The 21,308-nt window shown below is 44.6% G+C and overlaps 1 protein-coding gene across 3 annotated transcripts in view; it reads right to left on the bottom strand.

The window, feature by feature from the left end:
* pi4kb (phosphatidylinositol 4-kinase, catalytic, beta) overlaps nt 1-21,308 on the bottom strand; it is a 130,799-nt gene that overhangs the window by 108,900 nt on the left and 591 nt on the right. The gene's annotated exons all lie outside the window — the stretch shown is intronic.

The following is a 21,308-nucleotide window of genomic DNA, read 5'->3' as shown; positions in this document are numbered from 1 at the left end:
AATGTTACTAAAACAAGTGCTCCCCCAACCAAATCAGATCTCCGCGTGGTCAATGACCACCCATAAATTGGAGGAACACCACCCAGTTTTCCATCTGGGCACTCTCCAGTCGGATGGCATTAACATTGACTTTTCTGGTTTAACCTGCTCTCCTTTCCCCCTCCCTTGTAGCTCTCCACCCCCTTCCCTCTCTACTCACCAGCCATCCCTCCCCTCCTTGCTTGCTGCTATGTCCCCCTTCCCTTCTCCACCTATCACCTCCTGCCTTTGTGACCATCCTCCTCCCCCCCCCCCCCACACCTCCTCTTACTCTTTTATTTGGATGCCTGCCAACATTTTTCCATACCTCGATGAAGTGCTCAAGCCCGAAATGTCAGTTATGTATTTTTTATCTTTGCTATATAAAGGATGCTGTTTGACCAGCTGGGTTTCTCCAGCTCTGTGATTTTAATTTTTATAGTACCTCACTTTTTTTTTCTCTTCAAGTAATTGTGCACCTGTAATGAACAACACTGCTGCCACAAAACAACACATTTCATAACAATAAACCCGATTCTGTTTTTAACTTTTACTGAGAGACCTGCTAAGTTTCTCCAGCACTTTTGCGTATTTGAACTTGAGGCCTTCCAAGTTCACAAAGCTCAACTGCGTCCTGCAGAGCACATCAACAATGGAGCCTTTAATGCATTCAGAATTTACCAAGGCTTTCAAAGGCACAATGCATGGGTTATTGGTGACAACACCCACAGGTTGTATGATGGCCATTGTGCCTCAGATTATTGACTGTTTGCATCAGTACATACTGAACATTCAGTAAAGAGAATAGCACAATGTAGGGTTGGAAACCAGCGGCGCCATCCCTAACTGATTGCAGGAGGAATAAAAACATTCAGCCTGGATAGGCGGCAGAAACTCAGGAGGTTGCACAGCACCGACAGGAAGCCATATTTCAGGCTTGAGCTCTTCGACAAGGTACAGACAAAATGGAGGCAGGTGCCCAAGTTATTCAGCCTGGATAACTTGTAAACTCAAGCCACCTACTTCATCCTGGATTCAAAACCTTTCTCCATCACTCAAAATTCTGCTCTTCTCTGCACTGATCATATTTTACAGTAAATGCTGAAGAAACTCAACCGGTCTCTGTGATTAGTAAGTGATTGCTTAATGATGGATTTGGGTGGGAAGGGAAGGTTGAGAACCACTGCTCTGGACCCAATTGTTACTGAAATATTTGGTTGAGAAAAATTTCCTTGGCCCATTTCCTTTGGAGTTCTGAACCCGTCCACATAACGAGTCAATGACGTACGATTAAAACAGTGGTTTTCAAACTTTTTCTTCCCACTCACATACCACCTTAAGCAACCCCTTACTAATCACAGAGCAATTATGGTCTAGGGATTGCTTAAGGTGGAATGCGAGTTTGGGGGGGGGGGGGCGCCAGTTTGCAAACCACTGATCCATTGTCTTTTCTTCTCCTATGCATTGGCACCTCCATATCTGAGGGTGATGCACAACAATTGCCTTCATCCATGACCTTTTCCCTTGGAATTCCAAAACTAAATTAATCTCAGTTATATTGAGCTACAATCTCCCCACTGACTCCCACCATTGTTCACTGAGGTACAGATTTGCCAGCCCTCATGTAGATCTTAATGTGATGACAGTGGAAAGGGAACCATTTACTGGAGACACCAAATCTCTGCTATATAGAGACTAAATTTATTGCCATCTGATTCCAAAAGTACAATCTGATGAAACCGTGATCTCCAGCCCTCAGTGCAAAAGGAGTTCCAGGAAGTCATGCAGATGCTATGTGAACGAAGTGCAATGACATGGACAAGTCTGGTCCTATTTAGACGAGATACAATGTACAAATACACTGAAATTCTTCTTGCTTGTTCCAGCTACATCAATATCAATAAAGAGCAAGTACAAGTTAAATTACCAAAAGAGCGAAAAGGAATGACTGGATAATTATTGGATTACAAGATGGATAGTCATTTGATCAGGAGAATGGATTTCCTTCCTCGTCAGGAGTTGAGTGAAGAAATTACTCATCACCTTCTTAAAGAAGCCATCTAAGCACTCTGTTGAACGCCAGATTTCTTCACTGGCACTTTTGTACTTGGCCACTGAAAAGGGCTTCACAACTGAACTGTTGGGTCCTTTCTTTCTGTCTCCTAATTATTTCTACTCCCTGACTGTCTGTAAGTGAACTCCTGTTCGTGTGCAGACAGGATGTCAGTGACGAAGACAGGAAGGCAACACAACAACAAACTTGATTCCCCACGCAACCCTTGCTGCAGCGGCTCAGGCTGCCTTTGATGCGACAATATGGAGGAAGGAAACTTTATTCACACCCAACCCAGGCCGCATGCACCCAGGAAATGTTCAACAAGGCAGTGCAGAGGAGCTTCAGTCAGGCTTGGGAATCATCACGTCGTGTAGCACTGAAATAGTTGCCCATCACAGACAAGCTGACATTTTCGCCCATTTACATTCAACCCACTGATCTTCTGTGCCTTGCCCATATCGAGCTAAAGTTTACGATAATCTGATTGTACAAGTACAACCCGTCAAAACAGAGTTCTCCAGTCCTCGGTGCAAAAACATCCAAACATACATAAACACACACACACACACACAAACTATACATATGCAGTACGTTTATACATGTATACATTTTTAAAATTATTTTTTATTTTAAATTTAGACGTAACAGGCCCTTTCGGCCCACGAGCCCATGCCGCCCAATTACACCTATTGACCTACACCCGGTACGCTTTGAAGGGTGGAAGAAACCGGGCACTCCTGGAGTAAACTCCTTAGTCGTTCAGCTCGTGGGAAGAAGCTGTTCCTCAGCCTGGTGGTTCTGGCTCTGATACTCCTGGATCTCTTTTCCAATGGGAGTAGCTGATGCAACTCTACAAATCTCCAGTGAGACCACACCTGTAATATTGTGTCCAGTTCTGGTCACTTCATGATCGGAAGGATGTGGAAGCTATGGAGAGGGTGCAGAGGAGAATTACCAGGAAGTTGCCCTGATCAGAAATTAAGTCTCATGAGGCAAGGTTAGCAGAGCTGGGATTTTTCTCTTCGGAACGTAGAAGGATGAGAGGAGACCTAAAAGAGGTCCACAAGATTATGAGAGGCATAGATAGGATAGGTAGCCAGCACCTTTTCCCCAGGGCAGGAGTAGCAAACAGTAGAGGACAGCTGTACAAAGTGAAGGGAGGAAAGTTTAGGTAAGACAGAGTTATGGGTGCCTGGAATACCTTTAGGGGTGGTGGCAGAGGCTAAAATATTTGTGGCATTTAAGAGACTCTTAGACAGGTGCATGGATTAAATAAAAATAGAGGGTTACACGGTCGGAAGGGTTTAGTTCTTTTTTTGGTAGGAATATATAGGTCGGCACAACCTCTACGGTGCTGTAGCAGTGTGTTCTTTGTATACAGAAGTACTGGAGATGCTACTGGAGATAGGGGCAGCTCAGTTAGCACAATGCTTTTACCACACCAGTAACCCGAGTTAGAATATAGGTGCTCCTCGACTTACGATGGAGTTGCATTCAGGCAAACCCACCATAAGTTGAAAAAGAATACCGCACCAACTGTTTATTATAATTAAATTTTGAATATTCCGCACTGAAAAAAAACATTAATGCACACCACTGAAAGCACACTGGGCATGAAGAATGTTTGAAGTATTGAAATAAAATTAATTGCACATGGTGAGGATGGTCACTGATTCACCTCTTATCCTTTAAGATGGTCGAGATCATCAACTATGAAAGTCCTAGCTCGCGTGCCATAGCCGTTACCGGCTTGCCACCTTCATGCTGAGCAAGTACATTGAGTTTCTTTCCAGAGTCTTTTACTTTACTTCTCACCAGAAGCAGGAGATACACATAAGTTGTTTACAGTGTACCCGTTCGCATGATCACTACATAGGTCGTGTTTCTACTGAGCAATGAAAATTCGGGGCAATGCGAGGTGATGCGAGGTAACACCTCAAATTTTTCCTCAGTAGAAATACATCGGGTAGTGGCCGATGCACGGTGATGCGAGGGACGATTTTTCAATAGAAACACAGCGAGTAACGAATTCGCGGTGTACCGGAAGTCTCAATTTTTCGCCCGTGCTTTTCAATTGATCATCGCATGCACGCACCGGCATAGCGCATTATCTTATTGCATATATATACTGCACAAGCTACCTACTAGCTAGCTATACTGCGTTCATATCGCCTCTGCTGTTCCTTTGTGTATCGTTAAATTGGAGTAATTTCCCTGGACAAATATCAAGCTTGTCTGTCGTTATAATAACTTTTTCGTTTCTTCGTTGGAATATGTTGGACAGTATCAACTGGACATTTGATCTTCAGCGATTCTTGATCACAAAATGGCAGGAAATAATGGTGAAGGGCATTTTGGATGGGAAAACAAAACGACCTAATATGTGACCTTAAAATACGCGACTTCCTGGTCACTTCGCATCGCCCCGCATCACCGCGTATTTATTGCTCAGTAGAAACAGTTCGGGTAGTTGTAAAATACGCGGTGATGCGGGGGACAAAAATTCGCGGTGATGTGAGGTGATGCGGGGTGATATGAGGTGTCCCAATAGAAACACACACAAAAACTGCGAGTGTGGTTGAGACAGCATCGCAAGAGTGTATGCTGTATGATACTTTCACACAATGCCACCATCGCCCAGCATCGCAAGAGAGGGAACAGATCAGAATTCAAAATTGAAAGTACTGATTTGAAGCACTGTAACTTGGTAACATCGTACATCGGACCTTTGAAAGTAGGGAATCACCTATATGGCACTGTCAGCAAGGCGTTTGTTCATTTCTGCAAGCGTTTTCTCCATGTGCTCTGGTTTCCTCCTATTCTTCAAAAACGGACAGGGGTTGTAGGTTAATTAGGGTATTTTGGGCGGCATGGGCTTATGGGTTGGAAAGGCCTGTTATCATGCTGTATGTCTAAATTTAAAGTTAAGACAATAGTGACCGAGTATTTAGAGGTGTTTTGGGAAGGATTATTAGAGCAGGTTGCACACAAACATTTTAAAACACAGAATATTCACAGGACTTTTGCAGAGTGCTTTTTGCAAAAAAGAGCAACAAAGTTGCAGCATACAGCTTGCCTGGGAGAGCATGCGATTTTTGCAAGCAGACAGAACAGTTTTGCTCTCTCAGAGAGGGAGGGTTTGAAACAGAAAGAAAGGAGAGAGAAATCAGTTCCAGGAGGACAAAGCTGGCAAACTTTTGGACGACTGCCTGGTCAAAGGAGAAGACTGGCAGTCTGAAAGGTGACCTGAAAGAAGGTGGATCATCTGGAGAACCCTGAAGGGGGCAAGTTTTGTAATTTGATTAAACAGGAATCAGGTTTGGATGTCCTGGAACAAAAAGGAATCTCTCTCTCTGAAGACCTTCCTGAGTGGTAACCATTTGCCTGTTAAGCACCAAAGATTGATGAACTTTATTAATGCTAACTTCTGTGCACAGTACAAGAATTGCCTGCAACCAGTGAGATTGGACTGTGATCCAAAGAACTTCTCTAATCTTATATACACATTACACACACCTGCTCTTAGTATTAGAGGTTAGGTAGGTAAAGTAATAAGTTAAAGTTTAATTTTGTTTTCTTGTTCAAATAATTAAAAACTCCTTTTGTTTAAGTAACTCTTTGTGTTGTGGTGCATATCTATTGCTGCTGGTTTTGGGGGTCCTCTGGACTCCGTAACACAATATTCAGCAGATCATGTAGCATCTCCTTGAAGTAAGGAGTAACCATAGAAACAGGCCCCAAGCCCTTCATCAAGGTGTGAGCAAAAAGCAGACAGGTGTCTGAATAACAAATGTGGAGGGGAGGAGAGGAGGAAAATGGTCAGGGGAGGAGCACAGGCCAATCTGCAAGAGGTCATAGGTAGAGGGAGGGCAGAAGAGAAAAAAGCTGAAGTGATGGGGGTTCTGAATGGAGAAGGAAGATGGAGGAAAGAAGACAGAGGGACAGGAAGTCCTAGTCCTAACTATAAAGCCATCATTGAAGACCACAGTCAGTATGAATTGGAAACGACGTCTCCTCCTCACTGACAATCAACAGAGGTGCACCTCAAGAACGTCCCACCCTAATTAGTTATGATTTACGACTGTTATGTAAATTGCAAATAATTAATTATAAGATAGTTTTATTAGACAGGTTTTTTCTTTTTTTTCCTACTTTTGGGGGGGGGGGGTTGGGAGAAAATATATAAAAATTGTATTATTTTTATGTCGTAGCTTTATCTTTTTCAAGTTATGGATAAATACTATATATGTTTTGATGCAAATGAAAAATAAAATTTTCAAAACAAAATGCATGCACAAAGCACTGCTTGACACCAATGACTGTGTGGCTTAGGCACAATTCAAATGTTTATCTGCAAATTTCTTCCACGGTTGTTGGAAGAATCCCAGTCAGCAAAGAGGAAGCGTACAGGAGGGGAAAAGATCAGCCACAACAACAATGTTAGCAAAACCAAGGAACTCATTGTGTATCTCAGGAGGAAACCAGTCCTCATCGAGAGGTCAGCAGCGGAGAGGGACAAGAAATTCAAATTCCTGGTTGTCAACATCTCTGAGGATCTGCCCTGGAGCCTCCATGCTGATACAATCACCAAGAAGGCTCGCCAGTGGCTATACTTAATGAGGAATTTGAGGAGATTCTGGATGTCACCAAAGACTCTTGAAAACTTCTATAGGTGTACTGTGGAGAGCATTCTGGCTGGTGACATAAGTCTGGTATGGAGGTGCCAACCCTCAGGTCAAGAAAAACTCTAGAAGGTTGTTAATGTGGCATAACGGTCGCCAGTCTTCACTCCATTGAGGACACCCACAAGAGGTGGTGTCTTAAGAAAGCAGCCTCTATCCTCACGGACCCCCCCCCCACCCTCCCGCCACCCAGGCCACTTTGCTAACGTCAGGAGGAAGGTACAGGAGCCTGAAGACGAGCACTCAGCGGCACAAGGTCAGCTTCTTCCCCTCCGCCATCAATTTCCTGAATGAACAATGAACCACACACACTGCCTCACATTGACTTTTCCTTTTTCTTGCACTTTTTTTTTGAAATGTGGTTCACAGAAATGTTTACACTGCTCCCATAAAACAACGAATTTCATAACAATAAATTCTGATAACTTCTCTCAAGCTTTCCTCTCAGGGCAAATCCAGTACCTCAAGATCACCTTTTCTGAGCATAGAGAGGCTGGAATTTAAAAAAAAGCAGGGAACCTTTCTGACACCCATCCTGTTCCAGGCAGAATAAATGCACAGATGCTGCTAGACCTTTCATTTATATGAGTCATGGGTAATTAGACAGCAGACAACTTTTTAATGTAATTAATCATTCTTGGGACATGACAATCCTAATAATTATTAGTATTTATTGCCCTTCCTGGATGGTCATGGGGCGATGGGTCACCTTATTAAATGTTCCTGATGAAATTTCCCAGAATTTTAATGCAGTTACAAAGAACAGGGAGGTGGTCCACATTCAGGCCTGTAAACATCCCGTTTCAATTCCCCGTCCCATTCCCTTGCCAACATGTCTGTCTATGGTCTCGTGCACTGCCAGATTGGGATCACCGACAAATTGGAGGAATAACACTTCATCTTCTGTCTGGGCACCCTCCCACCAGATAGTATTAACATCAACTTCTCTGATTTCCATTAAACCCACCCCCCCATTCCTTATGGTTCCTTTCATCCAGTTCTGCCTCTCTCTCTCTCTTCTTTCCTCCAGTTCTGCATTCACAGAGCAACCTCTCTTCCCCCGATCAATTCTCACCGTTCCTTTCCCATCCAATTATCACCCTTTTTGCTGTTGGTCTGAACTTCTCCCCCTGCCCATTCTTTCCTTCACCCCAGCCTTTTAATTCAGGCGGCTGCCTGCTTTTTACTCGTACCTCAGGCCCGAAACATTGGTTACACATCTTTACCTCCTATGGATGCTGCGAGACCTCCAAAGTTTCTCTAGCATAATATTCCATTTGGGCACCCTCCAATTAATAGACCCTCTGTTCTCCCCCATCCATGTCTTCTTTCCTCCACCCTCTCCCTTCTCCATTCACAGAGCTGTCCCCCACCCCTCCCCTTGTTTGCTGGTGTGCCTTCCCTCCCTTATCCACCTATTAACTCCTGCCTGTAGCATTGTGCTCCTCCCCTGACCCTCCCACCATCATTTTGTTCGGTCCTGCCTACATTTTGCTCCTACCTTGATGAAACGTTGGTTATGTACCTTTATCTATGCTATATAAAGCTTTCGCGCAAACAGAGGAACTACTGACATGGACTTTGCCCTCAGACAGCTCCAAGAAAAGTGCAGAGAACAAAACAAAGGACTCTACATCACCTTTGTTGACCTCACCAAAGCCTTCGACACCGTGAGCAGGAAAGGGCTTTGGCAAATACTAGAGCGCATCGGATGTCCCCCAAAGTTCCTCAGCATGATTATCCAACTGCACGAAAACCAACAAGGTCGGGTCAGATACAAAAATGAGCTCTCTGAACCCTTCTCCATTAACAATGGCGTGAAGCAAGGCTGTGTTCTCGCACCAACCCTCTTTTCAATCTTCTTCAGCATGATGCTGAACCAAGCCATGAAAGACCCCAACAATGAAGACGCTGTTTACATCCGGTAACGCACGGATGGCAGTCTCTTCAATCTGAGGCGCCTGCAAGCTCACACCAAGACACAAGAGAAACTTGTCCGTGAACTACTCTTTGCAGACGATACCGCTTTAGTTGCCCATTCAGAGCCAGCTCTTCAGCGCTTGACGTCCTGCTTTGCGCAAACTGCCAAAATGTTTGGCCTGGAAGTCAGCCTGAAGAAAACTGAGGTCCTCCATCAGCCAGCTCCCCACCATGACTACCAGCCCCCCCACATCTCCATCGGACACACAAAACTCAAAACGGTCAACCAGTTTACCTATCTCGGCTGCACCATTTCATCAGATGCAAGGATCGACAATGAGATAGACAACAGACTCGCCAAGGCAAATAGCGCCTTTGGAAGACTACACAAAAGAGTCTGGAAAAACAACCAACTGAAAAACCTCACAAAGATAAGCGTATACAGAGCCGTTGTCATACCCACACTCCTGTTCGGCTCCGAATCATGGGTCCTCTACCGGCATCACCTACGGCTCCTAGAACGCTTCCACCAGCGTTGTCTCCGCTCCATCCTCAACATCCATTGGAGCGCTTTCATCCCTAACGTCGAAGTACTCAAGATGGCAGAGGTCGACAGCATCGAGTCCACGCTGCTGAAGATCCAGCTGCGCTGGATGGGTCACGTTTCCAGAATGGAGGACCATCGCCTTCCCAAGATCGTGTTATATGGCGAGCTCTCCACTGGCCACCGTGACAGAGGTGCACCAAAGAAAAGGTACAAGGACTGCCTAAAGAAATCTCTTGGTGCCTGCCACATTGACCACCGCCAGTGGGCTGATATCGCCTCAAACCGTGCATCTTGGCGCCTCACAGTTTGGCGGGCAGCAACCTCCTTTGAAGAAGACCGCAGAGCCCACCTCACTGACAAAAGGCAAAGGAGGAAAAACCCAACACCCAACCCCAACCAACCAATTTTCCCCTGCAGCCGCTGCAACCGTGTCTGCCTGTCCCGCATCGGACTTGTCAGCCACAAACGAGCCTGCAGCTGACGTGGACTTTTACCCCCTCCATAAATCTTCGTCCGCGAAGCCAAGCCAAAGAGAAAGATAAAGAACATTGATTGACCTGCTGAATTTCTCCATTCACGGTGTCTGCAGACAGTCGTGTTTCACTATATATATCCATGCATCCTGCCTGGAACCAGAGTGCAGGAATGTCTGTGCATCAACCCCACACACACACACACGGACTGCTGAAGATCTGCACTCTGCGCATCCAAGCTTGAACTCTCAGTAGTCAACCATTTCCATTCCCTTCACTCCTACATTAACACATCCTTCATCACTGCCTGCGTCAAACGTAAACTTCAAAGTTACTGTCAGAGTCCATACATGATATCACAAAAAAAAATCCATGAGATATAGGAGCAGAACTCAGTGATTTGGCCCATCAAGTTTGTTCTACCATTCTATCATGAGCTGATCCATTCTCCTTCTCAGACCCACTTCCCGGCTTTCTCCCCAGAGCCCTTGATGCCCTGACTAATCAAACACCTGTCACTCTCTGCCTTAAATGCAGAATTTCCACTTGTACAGTGGAAGGGTACAGTGTGAAAAAAACTGTGTTCAAAAAAAATGTAGACAAAAGCAAACAAACTACGCAATTCAGAAAATAAATATTCAATAACGAATAATGTGCAAAGTCAGAGTCCGTAAATGAGTCTAATTGAGTTTGTTGTCTTGTTTGTTGATTGCAGTCTTGAGCAACATGTCATGAACATTGATTTTTTTTCCTCATTTTAGGCAACCCCCATCTCTCTTCTTGAATTACTCCCATTTAATTTTACTTTTCTCTCAAACATTCTCTCCTCACCCCAGTGTTCTCTCCCTCTGCCCGTCTCTTCACCTCTCCCTTTTTTCTGTCCATCGCGTCTCAGCCTCCTCTCCCAGCTTCTTCCACCCCTCGATGCAGCCGAAATGTCCCCTTCCCACTTTAATCACAATAAAGGGCTCCGACCCAAAACACCGACTGGCCATTTTGACCCATGGATGCTGCCTGACAAGTCAGTGGTATTGGGCAGAAAAGCATTTTGGCACAGATTAGACGGGCAAAAGGGCCAATTTCTCTGCTGTGGTGCTCTATGGTTCTAACAATTCATTGTTCATTTGTATTACTCCTAGAATGCTTCGCTGACACACAGGCACACAATGAGATGCTTGGACAGGTGAGCAAAAACTGCCAGTAGGAGATGTTGAGCAAAGAAAAACAGGAGAAACTTGGGGAGAGAAATCCAGAGCTTGGAGCCAAGGCAGCTGAGGATAGAGCAGCCACGGAAATCGTGGATAAGCCATTCTGATTGTGCCAAATTGTAGGGCTGTAGAAGGGATTACATTTTGGGCGGCATTGTTCACAGCGCCAGCAATCGGGACCGAGGTTCTAATCCGGCACTGTAATTAGTTTGTATGTCCTCCCCATGTTTGTGCAGGTTTAGACCAAGCGTTCCAGCTTCCTCCCACCGTTCAAAAATGTACTGGGGTTATAGGTTAATTGGGCAGCATGGGGCAAAAAGAGCTTGTTACCGTGCTGTATGTCTAAACTTAAATAAATTTTTTAAAATTTAATTAAATTTAAACGTTTAAACTTCCGCAAGTGGCTTTTTAAAAGACATGCCTTGATCGCACCTGCTCCAGTGTAACAGCAACTAGACAACACACCAGCACCCACAGGTAGAGCCTCTCCCACATGGTGCCAGGGAACAGAATTCAGTCTGGAGGCTGTCCACGTACAGCTCACAAGCTCTCCCTGTAACTGTGTGGGTTTCCTCAGATATGCTGATTTCCTTCAAACCCCCAAGTTTATTGCCAAGTACAGTGCACAGTGAAAGTCCAAAAATCAAGATGCCAGAAACCCAAACCACCCAAGAATCCAGACTCTCAAACTTTTTTAATTTAGTGGGCTTTTGTGTGTGTGCATAAGCAACACAGATGCACAGCGGCAACAAGGTAATCTTATCGCAGAGAAACTTGCTTATATAATGGATTTTTTTTTTTTACAATGTTTATTTTTAAACATAACTTCAAGCATTTCACACTTTTTTTGTAGTGAAATAAATTTGTTTACATTTTTGTCGAGTGTTGACTTTATTTTTCTTTAAAGCTGCGTTTTAATAAATGAAGCCTGTTGTATTTGCTAATGAATTAGTGATCAAAAGTTACCGGTCCATCTACTCTTAATTCCATATAACCATATAACAATTACAGCACCAAAGCAGGCCAATTTGGCCCTTCTAGTCCGCACTGATCCAAGTACCCTCCTCGAATCCCACTTACCAGCACTCTGCCCATATCCCTCCATCCCCCTCCTATCCATATACTTATCCAACTCTTTCTTAAATGACGAAATTGACCCTGCCTCCACCACCTTTCCTGGAAGCCCATTCCACACAGTAACCACTCTCTGAGTAAAGAAGTTCCCCCTCATGTTACTTCTAAACCTTTGCCCGTCAACTCTCAACCCATGACCTCTTGTATCCATCTCTCCTACTCTCAATGGGAAAAGCCTTTCCACATCAACTCTATCTATCCCTCTCATTATCTTAAACACCTCTATCAAGTCTCCTCTCAGCCTTCTATGTTCCAAGCAATAAAGACCTAATTTGCTCAATCTCTCCTTGTATTCCAAATGCTGAAACCCAGGCAACATTTTTGTAAATCTTCTCTGCACTATCTCTATCTTGTTAATATTCTTCCCATAAATCAGTGACCAGAATTGCACACAGTACTCTAAATTTCCCTGCGGGCCAGGCAGGATTTCTACTTGTCAGGATTGCAAAAAAAAACTGTACTCAAGAAAACATACATAGACAAGAGAATACACTGCACATGGCATCTTTCAGTTGCTCCCGTCAGGGAAGAGATCCAGGAGGATCAGAGCCAGCACCAACAGGCTGAAGAACAGCTTCTTCCCACGAGCAGTGAGAACGGTGAACGACCAAAGGGATGGCTCGCACTGACCACCTGAGACTCTCATGTTCATGAAACAAAATTTATTTATTTATAAAATGAATTCTTGTTCTGCGTATGTATTGTTTGTCTGTTTGTGCAACTGTGTGTTGCACCGAGGACCGGAGAACACAGCTTCATCAGGTTGTGCAATCAGATAATAAACTTGATTTGAAAGTCCTGATTCTGATTTGATAGCTCACCTGCAGGCAGAGGAACAGTACATCAGAATTCTGTGGCGTGGACAAATTATTCCCTGCAATCCTTTGCACCTTTCATACAATGTGTCAAGTCCATCTTCCACAGCTCTGGAATAATTTGTCAATGAAAACAGCTTTCCTCTGTTGGAGACACGTGAGAGACTGCTGGTGCCGGAATCTGGAGCAGAAAAGTACCATCTGCTAGAGGAACTCGGGCAAGGGGGGGGTCAAGCAGCAACAGAGGGAGAAAAAGAATGGTCACTGCTTTGAGTTTAAGCCCTTAGGCAGTCTTCATTAATTTCTCCATCCTGAAACGATCATTCCTTTTTCATCCACTGATTCCACCCAATTTGCCAAGTTCCTCCAGCTGGTGGATTTCACCCTCCCCCCCCCCACCACCCCCCCACCCCCTGCTATTGGCCCTGCCCAAACCAGTCGGCCACTTATCCAACACTGCAAATTTCTTCATCTTTTTTTCTTCAAGGACACCAGATCCTCCAGTTGAATCTTTCGTTGAAATTTTTCATCTCTAGAACCATTTGTTATATTTACATGTAAACAAGAACCTGAAACCTTAATTCCATTTCACCGTCACTGTTCAAGTTCACTTATCATTCCATTGTACAAGTACAACCTGATGAGAAAGCGCTCTCTGCTCCTTGGTGCAACATATTGCAAACACACATACAGACAAAAGGTATATATATACACAGTATTAAAATAGCTCTTAATTATGTCTTAACTTTTTAAAATGTAAATTAATTTTTTAAAATTTAGACATACAACATGGTAGCAGGCCCTTTCGGCCCATGAGCTGGAGCCACCCAATTACACCTTTCCTTTGGCTTGGCTTCGCGGACGAAGATTTATGGAGGGGGTGAATGTCCACGTCAGCTGCAGGCTCGTTTGTGGCTGACAAGTCCGATGCGGGACAGGCAGACACGGTTGCAGAGGAAAATTGGTTGGTTGGGGTTGGGTGTTGGGTTTTTCCTCCTTTGTCTTTTGTCAGTGAGGTGGGCTCTGCGGTCTTTAATTAACCTACAAACCCCCCGCCCCAGTATGTTTTGAGGGGAGAAAATCCACACGGACAGAGGGAGAATGTACAAACTCCTCATAGACAGTGCCAGATTCGAACCCTGGTCGCTGGTGTTGTTACAGCTTTGACCTAATGCTAACCGTGCCAGCCCAAATATTAAAAAAAAAATTGAATCATGGAGAACATTTTCTACTGCTAATTTAGCATTTCACTCTGCTCCGTAATGTCGTGGGAAAAGAAACAGAGGGAAATATAACACAAAGTGAAGATGAATTAAGGCATGAAAGGGCAAGAGAAACAGAAATGCAAAATCCTTTCACAGATCAAGCAAAAGCACTGTGCCCCAGATGGCCTCCTCCTGTGGTGCACAGTTCTATTAATAAGCTTCTTGACCAACCTTGTTCAGAGAATTGAAACTGATTCCTTCGCTCTTACAGAAACTTTATGCCTCTTCAGGACATCCCAAAGCATCTCACGCAAACCGCAATTTTGAAAGTGATGTCATTTGAGATGGGCGGTGGGAGGGGGGGAGATGTGGCAACTTACTGGCACATATGCGAAATGGTCAGCAGGAAATGAATGCAGGATAAATTCTGACCCCAGGAAAACGTTCCTGATCTTCAAATTGTTTGCACCTCCTGGCAGTAGATGGAATTAAGACACAAAAGTGCTGGAGAAACTCAGCAGGCCCCACAGCATCCACAGGAGGCAAAGATATAAACCCAACGTTTCAGGCCTGAGCCCTTCGTCAAGGTAATTGAGCCTTTCATGTTGGGACATTAGTTTAACACCTCATCTAAAAGAAAATAACTGCACCTCCAACAGTGCACCTTACTGCCAGCAATGCAGTCGATTGTTCGGCAGGTTTGTTCAAGCTTCAGAAACAGAGTGAAAGTTTACAAGTTTATCATCAGATTGTAACAACCTGACGGGGTGTTCTGCGGACCACCAGGCACAAACAGTGCGCGCGCATTCATTCATAGACAAACAATACAAAGACACAAATCTGACATACGTGTATATTAAAAATAAATATCATTAATAAACACAGCAGCTAATATCCTGAGACTATCTGACCTCAGAACCCAAGCAAGCACAGGACTGGTCAGTACTTAGAGGGGAGACCGCCTGGGAATACCAGGTGCTGTAGGTTTCTGGGAGGGCTGCAGGACAAAATGGCAACTCTCTTTGCCTTACAGTGGACAAAAGTTAAAGAATTTCATGTATGTTACATTCTAAATGTAGTTTTACGGGACAATAATGGAACCTTTACCTTTAGTAGAATCACAGGGAGTTGCTTTAGCAGTTCAGCAGCCATTCGGTAATCTCAGAAGAACCTGTTCCTCAGCCTGGTGGTTCTGGCTCTGATACTCCTGTATCTCTTTCCAGACGGGAGAGGCTGGAAGATGCTGAGTGATAAGGGTCCTTGCAGATTTTGCAAGCTCTCTTTAAACAACAACGATGGGAGTGGGGAGGGAGACTCCAGTAATCCTCCTCTGTCGTTCTTATGGTCCTGTGGATTGACCTCTGATCCAATGCTTTACAGCAACTGTACCACACTGCAATACAGTCGGCCAGGACACTCTACTTAGAGTTCCTGTAGGAAGTTGACAGGATGGTGGCCAGTAGCCTTGCCCGCCTCAGCCTTCTCAGAAAGTGCAATCACTGTTGCACCTTCCGGACAAGCAAGATGTTATGTGTCCAGGATGGGTCACTACTTAAGTGGTCTCTGAGGAACTTGGTGCTCTCTACTCTCTTCACCACTAAGCTATTAATGTGTAGTGGAGGGTGGCCGTCTCTCAAACCCAAGATTGAGAAAGGTAACAGTGAAGCCGCAGGGGTCTCCAAAATAGAAGTATTATTTGCTTATTACCTCAAGACTAACATGATCATATAATCTTGCAAAAGGAAGATGTGAAACACTGTTCCAGTAACTATGCTTGCACTGAGTGGCTGAAACAAAGCCCTGGGATCTTTCCGGTCCTGTATAAATAGTTGCAGAGCAGTCAACTGGACAGTTCCTTTCTCCAGGGCGATACAAAAGTAAATTACCTGCAGTTTTCCAAATCAGGAGTCATTGCAAACCAATCAAAACGGTGCCATGCAAAAGAACATTCACCATAAATGAAATGCAATTCATTCTGGAATGCTTCTCCAAATCCCAATGAGGAGCTTTGTGATATTTGATCATCACTCCCAAGTGCAAAAGTGTCATATATCATTTACACATTGTCATGCATGACTCAAATACAAAGAGAATTATTTCCTGCTTGCACCAACTAGTCATGAGCATGTACAAATCTAGCTGAAAGTCTGTCTTAAGAACATAAGCTCAAAAGAAATGGGAGCAGGAGTAGATCATCTGGCCCATTGAGCCTGCTACGCCATTCATTGAGATCATGGCTGATCTCTACGTACATGCCTTTTCTCTATATCCCTTTATCTCCTTACTAGGTCGAAATCTATCCAACCTTGTCTTAAATATATTTATTGAGGTCGCCTCCTCTGCTTTAATGGGCAGCAAATTCCACCCTCTAGGAAATGCAGTTCCTCCTCATCTCCATCTTAAATCTACTACCCTAAATCTTGACGCTATGTCCCCTAGTTCTGGTTTCCCCTACCAATGGAAACAACTCACCTACCTCAATCTTATCTATGCCTTTCATAAATTTTTGTTTCTATAAGGTTGCTTCTCAATCTTCTAAATTCCAGCGAGTACAGTCCCAAATGGCTCACTCTCTCCTCACATCCCTGGAATCCACCTGGTGAACCTCCTCTGCACCGCCTCCAAAGCCAGTCCATCCTTCCTCAAGTAAGGAATCCACGCAGTTCTCCAGATGCGGCCTCACCAGGACCTTGCACAGTTGCAGCACAACCTCCCCACTCCTAAATCACTCTGGAAATGAAGGCCAACATTCCATTTGCCTTCTCAACAGCCTGCTGCGCTTGTAAACCCATTCTTTGTGATTCATGCACAAGCACTCCCTCGTCCTCATTCATGGCAGCATGCTATAATTGCTTATCTTAACACAAAAAAAAATGTCTTAATACAAAAAAAGGCACCGTTCATTTTAATTCCCCACCTATAGCATCTGAGAAGAAACCTTACAAGGACAGGAATCTTGAATATTCCATCTTTTCAGTACAACTCATCATACTGTGCAAGCAATTACCCTTTCTGTCGAGATGCAACATCTTCTACCTCACTTTGACCCACAGCTCAGGAACATGATAAATATTACATCTGCCAGATCAATAGTTATAGCAACATATTTAAAGCAGTTTTCAAAGGCACTTTCAAAAGAGCCCTGCTCGGAGAAAGATTCAGGCCTGGACTGTGCAAGCAAAACATTTTTGAACTTCCCATGAAATCGTGCATTAAGTGCTCAAGTCCAGAGCAAATTCAACAAGTCACAAACATGGATACAGGCCCACCCTTCAACCCAAGTCTTCCTATGTCCGTCAAGGTACACACCTCAGTCTGCCCATTTTCCTGCACTTTGTCCCACATCCCCAATTCTTCCCCACCCACGTTCCTATCCAAAATAACATGGACTGAAGCCCATGTGGCTGCGGGAATGCGAGAGGCAAAGCCATGGACATTCAGAGACCGGGTATGTGTGGGGGGGGGGGGGGGGGGCTCTCTTTTCAAGTCAACTTTATTGTCATCCAATTACACAAGTAGAACCCAACGAAACAGCATTCTCCAGTACTCAGTGTAAAACACGCAGACATAACGCACATTCAGATAGATAATACTTTCTCTGGCTATAAGGGGTGCTGGGCAATATTTTCTGACAGGAAATCTTTGTCTGCCTTGCAGTAGACTGAAGGAAATTTTGTGTGACATCACATTTTCTGTTTTATTACATGACAATAAAACAATCTTAAGTATCATAATTGAGTGTAGAGCCCTACAAAGGATAGTGGACACAGCCCAGGACATCACAGGGAAAAATCTCCCCACTGTCGTGAACATCTACAGCAGTAGTCTCAACCTTTTTCTTTCCACTCACATACCATTTTAAGTATTCCCAATGCCATAGGTGCTCTGTGATTAGTAAGGGTTAGTAAGGGATTGCTTAAGGTGGTGTGTGGATGCAAAGAAAATGTTTGAAAACGACTGTACCTAATTGACTCGTTATGTACAAGGTTTCACAACTCCAAAGGAAATAGGCCAATGACAATTTTCTCAAGCAAAATATTTCAGTAACAATTGGGTCTAGAGCAGTGATTCTCAACCTTCCCTTCCCACCCACATCCCACCTTAAGCAATCCCTTACTAATCACAGAGCACATTACATATGGCATTGGAATTACTTAAAGAGGCATGTGAGTTGAAAAAAAAGATTGAGAACCACTGATCTACAGAGAATGCTGTCGTCGGGGAGCAGCACCAATCATCAAGGATCCACACCATTCAGCACCGTCAGACTCCTCAACAACAAACTCAATCAGGGATTCATTTAAGGACCCTTACTCTTGCATTTAATTAATTTTTTTTGTTCTGTACTGCAGTTTGTTTTACATTTTTTTTATTTGTTTACATGTGGTTGTTGCAGTTTTTTTGCACTACCAATAAGTGGTAAATTCTGCCTCGTTCACAGGAAAATGTAATCTGACAATAAATCTGGTCAAGTTTATTGTCATCTAATTGAATAAGTCTCTTTGGCTTGGCTTCGCAGACGAAGATTTATGGAGGGGGTAAAAGTCCACGTCAGCTGCAGGCTCGTTTGTGGCTGACAAGTCCGATGCGGGACAGGCAGACACGGTTGCAGCGGCTGCAGGGGAAAATTGGTTGGTTGGGGTTGGGTGTTGGGTTTTTCCTCCTTTGCCTTTTGTCAGTGAGGTGGGCTCTGCGGTCTTCTTCAAAGGAGGTTGCTGCCCGCCAAACTGTGAGGCGCCAAGATGCACGGTTTGAGGCGATATCAGCCCACTGGCAGTGGTCAATGTGGCAGGCACCAAGAGATTTCTTTAGGCAGTCCTTGTACCTTTTCTTTGGTGCACCTCTGTCACCGTGGCCAGTGGAGAGCTCGCCATATAACACGATCTTGGGAAGGCGATGGTCCTCCATTCTGGAGACGTGACCCACCCAGCACAGCTGGATCTTCAGCAGCGTGGACTCGATGCTGTCGACCTCTGCCATCTCGAGTACTTCGACGTTAGGGATGAAAGCGCTCCAATGGATGTTGAGGATGGAGCGGAGACAATGCTGGTGGAAGTGTTCTAGGAGCCGTAGGTGATGCCGGTAGAGGACCCATGATTCGGAGCCGAACAGGAGTGTGGGTATGACAACGGATCTGTATACGCTTATCTTTGTGAGGTTTTTCAGTTGGTTGTTTTTCCAGACTCTTTTGTGTAGTCTTCCAAAGGCACTATTTGCCTTGGCGAGTCTGTTGTCTATCTCATTGTCGATCCTTGCATCTGATGAAATAGTGCAGCCGAGATAGGTAAACTGGTTGACCGTTTTGAGTTTTGTGTGCCCGATGGAGATGTGCTCTCCATTGCAGGCAAAATCTTCGCTAGGATTCTACTAAATAGAATAATACCTAGTGTCGCCGAGAATATTCTCCCAGAATCACAGTGCGGCTTTCGCGCAAACAGAGGAACTACTGACATGGTCTTTGCCCTCAGACAGCTCCAAGAAAAGTGCAGAGAACAAAACAAAGGACTCTACATCACCTTTGTTGACCTCACCAAAGCCTTCGACACCGTGAGCAGGAAAGGGCTTTGGCAAATACTAGAGCGCATCGGATGTCCCCCAAAGTTCCTCAACATGATTATCCAACTGCACGAAAACCAACAAGGTCGGGTCAGATACAGTAATGAGCTCTCTGAACCCTTCTCCATTAACAATGGTGTGTAGCAAGGTTGTGTTCTCGCACCAACCCTCTTTTCAATCTTCTTCAGCATGATGCTGAACCAAGCCATGAAAGACCCCAACAATGAAGACGCTGTTTACATCCGGTACCGCACGGATGGCAGTCTCTTCAATCTGAGGCGCCTGCAAGCTCACACCAAGACACAAGAGAAACTTGTCCGTGAACTACTCTTTGCAGACGATGCCGCTTTAGTTGCCCATTCAGAGCCAGCTCTTCAGCGCTTGACATCCTGCTTTGCGGAAACTGCCAAAATGTTTGGCCTGGAAGTCAGCCTGAAGAAAACTGAGGTCCTCCATCAGCCAGCTCCCCACCATGACTACCAGCCCCCCCACATCTCCAATTGAATAAGTACAACCTGATGAAACAACGTTCTTCGGTGTACAACACACAGATGCACACATCACGCTTACAGACAGACAATACTTTCTCTGGCTGTAAGGGGCGGCAGGCAATTTCTGCAAATCTTTGTCTGCCTTAGAGTAGACTGAGGGAAATTTTGTGTAATATTACATTTTCTGTTTTATTACATGACAATAAAATAAATAATGGGTGGCATGGTTCGCATAGTGATAAGTGCAATGTCTTTACAGCATCAGCGATCGGGACAAGGGTTCGAATCCTGCGCTGTAAAGAGTTTGTAGATTCTCTCTGTGTCTGGATGGGCTTTCCCAGGGGGCTCTGGTTTCCTCCCACTGTTCAAAATGTTGTAGGTTAGTTGGGTGTAAAATGAGCAGCACAGACTGGTGGGATGAAATGCCCAGAACTGGAGAGTGTCAAGAACTTCAAATTCCTGGGTGTCAACATCTCTGAAGATCTGTCCTGGAGCCTCCATGTTAATGCAATCACAAAGACGGCTGGCCAGTGACTATACTTCGTGAAGTGTCTGAGGAGATTTGGTTAGTCATAGAAGACTCTCGTAAACTTCGACGGGTGCACAGTGGAGAGCATTGTCCGGTTGCATCACTGTCTGATATGGAAGCGCCAACTCTCAGTACAGGAGTAAACTCCAGAGGGTTGTTAACTCAGCCTGCGACATCACAGGCACCCAGACTTCACTACATGAGATGGTGTCTTTAAAAAAAAAGTGGCCTCTATCCTCAAAGACCCCCTTCGTTCTGCTACCATCAGGGAAAGGTACAGGAGCCCAAAGGCGAGTACTCAGCTGCACAAGGACAGCTTCTTCCCCTCCACCATCAGTTTCCTGAATAATCAATGAACCAAAGGTGCTGCCTTACTTTCCGTGCACTATTATTGCAGAGAAGATTTACTAATACTTTTACTTTTAAAAAAAAATATATAAAGTAACATCGTAAGATGAATGTTTGCCGGAAAACACCAAATTTCGGGACAATTAAATCTGATACCGTGCTGTACGTCTAAATAAACCCGAATTTGAAAATAATCACAATTGGAACCACCTCCACCATGTCCCTTGGCAACTCCCTGTATAAAATAAAGACCCTTTTGACGGCTCTGACCCCCCCCCCCCCAACTGAAACAAAATCCCTCCAGTTGTGGACCTCTATGCTGGGCG

Source organism: Narcine bancroftii, chromosome 5 (assembly GCF_036971445.1).
Source record: "Narcine bancroftii isolate sNarBan1 chromosome 5, sNarBan1.hap1, whole genome shotgun sequence".
NCBI lineage: Eukaryota > Metazoa > Chordata > Chondrichthyes > Torpediniformes > Narcinidae > Narcine > Narcine bancroftii.
This window is presented reverse-complemented; position numbering and strand designations above follow the sequence as displayed.